Source organism: Sinohyriopsis cumingii, chromosome 2, assembly GCF_028554795.1.
Source record: "Sinohyriopsis cumingii isolate HCF-2022 chromosome 2, ASM2855479v2, whole genome shotgun sequence".
NCBI lineage: Eukaryota > Metazoa > Mollusca > Bivalvia > Unionida > Unionidae > Sinohyriopsis > Sinohyriopsis cumingii.
The window spans coordinates 61,380,949-61,386,948 of NC_142962.1; positions in this window are offsets into that span (position 1 = coordinate 61,380,949).

Sequence of the window (6,000 nt, forward strand, 5' to 3'; positions counted from 1 at the left end):
CCACTGGAGAAGTTCTTCTTCTTGGGGACTTGGTCTTTTTCTTTTTCTTCTTGGGGCTTCGTTGAACTTTTGTCTTGGGGATAACTTTGGGGGCATTAGGATCCCATCTTAAGAGTGAGCGAATGATGACCCCTCCTAGAGTACCGCTCCCTCCAGGTTTCAAAATGATTTGTTTTTTGGTTTGAGTGTCGATGCGGGGATCGGCCAGTTGGACCAAAGCGACTTTGTTTCGATCGAAAAAGCGTTGGGTTTGATGAGGAATCTGAATGATTCCTTGGAGTATTTGACGTGCCGTCACCGTGAACCATCGTAAGACTTCTTTGAGACTAGCTTCTAAGACACGAGCTCGTGTTTGTGGATCTTTTTCTCGACTGATGCCATACAAGGCACGAATCAATTTGACGGGAAGATGCGACTGAAGGGACGTCATGTTCACACTGTGTGAGACAGACGATAAAGGGTCTGAGGTTTTTATAGATTTTTTCATGGGGAGTGAAATGAAGTCGAGGACGGAGACGTGTACAGGACAGGCCCTCCGTCTTGGCACCAGTGGTGAAACAAGTGGGTACGAAATCGCAAATCCTCGGGGGTCGTAGGTTTCAAATCGACGAGTAAATAGGCGTGTGGAGTTTGAGTGGCATCGTCGTACGCCTGAGTCAGCCAAGGCGTTCCTAACTGTTTGGCTAAGACTTGCACTTGCGATTTATCTCGAGGACTTTTAAACAAGACCACGTAATGCGCATTGAGACTGATGGTGCGATGGGCTTTACTTTGTTGAAACAAATTTTGGGTGATGTAAACGACACTGGCATTACGGTGATGCCCTTTGCGCGTAAACCACAATTTAATTTCTTCTTCGTCTTCTCCTAACATGTCGTCGAAAATGACCAAATGGGTTAGACGGGAGTCAGAGACGATGCCGTCGTCTTCTTTAGGAATGCCTTCCACAAACACGATGGAATCGCCTTGACTTTCTCGCAAAAGGCTGTACGCCGATTGCCACTCTTTGTAACACCACACGATCCGTTGAGGGGGCCGATCGATCAAATGATGTTTATGTTCGATCAAACGTTTGACGAATTCGGTTTTGCCAGAACCGCTAGGTCCAGCAATGAGCATGTTAAAGGGATGGCGAAGATACAAAGCCTCCCAACTGGCACGATCTAAGTGTTCGTCGATGACTTTGACAGTAGAGGAAGAGGGAGCAGAGACAGCAGAGGTAGCCATGGTGTGAGAAATGTCACTTGTGACACGAAAAACAAACAAGACAAGAGTTTATATACTTTTTTCAGAACACGTTTATTGAATGTTTCAAATATGAACACGAAAGACAAAAATACATACAACCCAAATAGTGATGTACAGGAATATAAAACACAGCAAAGCGATCAAAGTGGAATATAAACAAGTGTCTGTACAACATGTTTTGGGTAACGAAGATGTCCTAGGGACAGTGTGTAATGTTCTTACAGTCTCTACATGAGGTATTGTCACACAAGTGTCCTCCCGGAATGACCTTTCAGGAATGTCCATGACAGTCCTGTCCTGAAGCGAGTGGTTGTTCTCGGTGACGGGTTCTTCTGGCACCGTCACTAACACAGGTTGAAAAGTAACTTTTTTCCTTGAACAACTCTTGTGCATACTGGGCCACTTCTTGGGTCCAAGCCTCAAAACCCCCCTTTTTCCAGTCACGAACATCTGTCCAATAAGGGTGTAAGTCACAAGCTACACACACATCGTCATACACGTCTTGGGTAGCTAAAAGTTGACGAATCTTTTTTTCCTGTTGAGGTCGAGAAGTATCCAGATGAAACCGCAAGGCTTTGAGCAAAAGGAGTTTTTCGTGACCATTTAAGGCCATGGAGGTGGTAAGTACTGATCGTAAAGAGTCCACAAAGAATCGGCTGGTAAACGAAATCCCAGAAAACAAGTCACTAAGACACACACCACTTGTCGTCCCAAATTGAATGGATACAGTTCTTGTAATAATCGATGGTAATGATCCACGGTTTGAATATGGTCATTGAGTTCCTTCCACGGAATCTGTTGGATGACATGTGACATAAACCGTGGCATGGCAGCCTGTTTTTATATTCTCTTTTTTTTGGATGCAATACACGTACTTTCTAGCCAGAGATCTTCGTTCTCCAGTAGGGAATCTAAATCTTGCATACTGTAACCGAAACGTCAGAGTTCGTTTAGGTGTTTCCTCTTCCGCTAAGCAGATTCCATGTAACAAATGTTGGTAATCCTTTAACTCGTCTTCCTCAATGCGTTGCACTAGGTGAATCTCGAAGTAACCATAATCATGAACATGTCGATCATTAGCGACCTCAAAGTTTTGAACAATGTCTGACCACTGAAAGAATTTCTGACGAATCAGTTCTCTTATACCCTTCAGGTACCAGTGGTTAAAGATCTGGTGACGTAACGGATGCAATTGTTCTTTACGTTTGACTTGTATTTTGACCAGCTCTCGGTAAATGCGTTCTCTCAACTCCACAGGCAAAGCACGAATGTTCTCTTGTAAAGTATCCATGAATAGGTCATACTAAATCCTCTTTGGTCTGACACAAGAAATGTACTCTTTGCACAAACATGGTTTCACTTCAGTGTCGAATTTAAATCGTTGAGTCACTAATCTACACATTACAATTCGTTCAGAAGTTTCCTCTTTCACCAAGTTGACATTGTGTGAAAGATGTTGGTAATTCGTTAACTCTTCCTCTGGAATTCGATGCAGTACGTTTACAATGATGTAACTACAATCGTCCATACCAAACCAATCCTTTTTAAAACTAGAGGATCGTTGATCAATGTCTGTCCAATGGAACACTTTCAATTGAATCAGTCCTTGTATAGCCTTCAGGTACCAGTGGTTCAAACACCGGTGACGTATCGGATGCAATTGTTCTTTACGTTTCACTTGTATTTTGACCAGCTCTCGGTAAATGCGTTCTCTCAACTCCACAGGCAAAGCACGAATGTTCTCTTGTAAAGTATCCATGAACAAATTATTATGGTAAGAAGTTACTTCAATGTCTCGGTCCCACTAAAGGTAAGTAATGACAATTCGGTGACCATCGAGCATGTTCAACGTAGGCCGAATCTTGCGGTTCCCAGTGGTGAAGTGACACACCGCAACTGAAGCACTTGACTTTATCTCCTTCGCCCAAGTAGAAAAATCCGGCTCTGGCTAATTCTTCGGGGGTCGGTCCTCCCAGATACTTTGGCCATTTTCCTTTGAACGATTGAAGACGATTTTCAAAGTCGCAGTATTCCGACAAACCCACAGGAAACGAATATTCGTTTTTCACAGGTTCGTTTCGATGAGGGTTGAGTGACATGGGCAGGAGTTTGCTCAGGGCTGGATGACATCCGTAGGGAGGTAAACGTGAAGGTGGACATTCCCCTTTAAAACGAAACCCAGTAAAATGTCCAAGAGGACGAGCAGCATCGCTTTCGCATCCCACAGGTTTGACACGCACAGCGTCACTTTCCATGACAGGGGTAGGGGCACTAAAGTTCCCATGATGCTTTACGGCATCGCTCAGGTCACAAGGTACAGCATCGTACCCATCGCAAGGTTCACAATCGCATTCCACTTCCGAAGCCTCACACTTGAATTGTGCCCTTCTAAACAACTTGTTCTGTGTTTCTCTGAAAGTATTCATCTTGTTCGCTCGGTCTTGGTAGTCCCAATGAACTATCGATTTTGCCTAGGGTTCCTTTTTATATACAGACCAATACCGACGTGACCGTACGGTAAGGTGAAATGATTGGGAAGTCGAACTCGCTTCTGGTACACGATTTGATAGACTTTTTCCAAGGGCCGACTGACGATGTGGTGAGTGGGTAAACGTACAATCTTGTTCGGTTGGTGAGTGGTCACTTTAAAGTTTCCATCCTCTCCCGATTGCAAGGCTTCTTTCAATACTCCAAAGTTGACCACTCGACTGGTACGATAATTCAGAGTCAGTCCTTTCACTTTGCACGTCGTGTGCACTTCTCCTTGTTTGTCCCGGTATTCGTAGCCGTAATTTTTGGGACCGCCACTGACGAAACTTAGAATCTTGTCGTCGGGATGCTCGTCTGTCCAGGCTCCTAAACGGTCTCCTTCGATGTTAGGGTGATGTTGAATCGGGTGATGGATGTAAATGCAACTGTCCGTGTCAAAGTACAGGACACGTTCTTCTAACAGTTCTAAAGCTTCGTACAATTTTAAGCGAGCATGGGCTGTCACGTAAGCCGCAATGATGACATTTCCAAAAGGGTCGTCTTGTACAAAGTCCAGATCTTCTTCGTAATTGACCAAGATCAAATTCTCTCGAACGACGTCCACGTGTTTCATGTATTTGGTTTTGTCGTGAATCATCTGGAAGTAGCGGGAAGGTTCTGTCAAATATTCCGTCTTGGGTAAACACGGTCGTTGTGCCATTTTACCCCACAAGCAATTTAACATCACTTTGGCAAACGATCGCCTGCCTTCGTTTTTCTCGATGTGGTCTAAAGTGATGCCTTCTTGTTCGTAGTATTTCTCTTTGAATTGTATTTGGTCTTCGGGAGTGTGACACCAGGAAGGATAGCCGCTGGCTTCTTGTTTCAGTTTCAAAAAGGCATCCACGTAGTCGGCGAAAATGCCTTTCTGAGTAGGGTCACCCTTGCGGTATTGTTGTGTCTTGGGAAAGTGGCAAATTTCGTACACTTCTAACAGTTGGTATCCCATGTCCAGAGCTTTGAACAATTCTACGCTGACCCAGGTTCCCGTCAAGGCCCGTTCTTCCTGGCTGTGATGGCAAGGTTGGTCCTGGTTGCACGTTTCGGCACAAGTACGGCACAATGGAAACATCAGTTTGCCTTGACAATGGTGAGGTAAGACGGGATGGTATAGGTTCGTGGGAGGCAAAACTTTACACTTGATCAAGCCTTCGTATTGTCGAATGTTTTTCAGGTCGATGTGTTCCGTGAACAATTGCGGGTGCCCTACAGGAAAGCGACAATATTTGCACACGTAGGGATACAGCGAACACACGTCCAAGTATTTGATTTCTTCTCCTTTCTCTTCGTCGGCTTGGTACAGCAAACAGGTGGCATTGGTCCTTCCTCCGTACAAACTATCCCTCGGGTTCAGCGGGTCCATGAACTGGTAACTTTCCACGAGGCGTTTAAACTCGGGATCGGTTTTCATACGGTGATCGTACTCGTGTTCCCACATTTCCACCACTTGGTATCCTTGCTGTTCTAACTTTAGGCGTCGCTGACAAGTGTCCTGGTACAAGTCTTCCATGGTTCGTTGCAAAAACTGATTTTTAGTGCCACGGTCAGGGTAACAGACGGGACATCCGTGAAATAAGCAACCGTTAAACTCGTACACGATCTTGGGGTTTTCTAAGTCCCAGCCATCGACCGAATACGTTCCGATGGTCTTTTCGCCTCCTCCGTTGCGGGCATGCTGAATCCACTTGTCTTCCTTGTCGCACAAGTAATGTAACCAACGTAGGGCTTTGACCGAGTATTGACGCTTGACATAGTGGGTCGTTTGAGGACTGATGACAGCCACGGTGTTTTCAGGCATGAATCGTTGGCGGTACACTAAGGAACACGCTTTGGCAATGGTGCAAGCTTCTTTCAAAGGATCGACCCCTCCGTGTTCCATGAACAGTTCTCGAAATTTTCCACAGCAACGCCGTAAAATGTCCACGTCGGAACGACAATACTTTAGCATTTCTTCCTGAAAGTCGAAAGGGTCCGAGGCGTGAATCTGGTACCAAGCGTAGAAAGCTTCTCGTTGTTCGGTACGCATGTTGTCGGGGTCGTAATAGTGAACGTCTGGTAAATGGGGTAGAACGGCATGTTGATTGGCTTCCTTATTGAAAAAGTGTGGAAAGTACCCTTTAGCCATTTCTGTCATTCCAAACGTTTTAGGCATTCGACTCAAAGGCATGGCCAAGTAACTCATCGAATCTTTAAACTGTACTTGTCCCACTTGCATGAAAATGA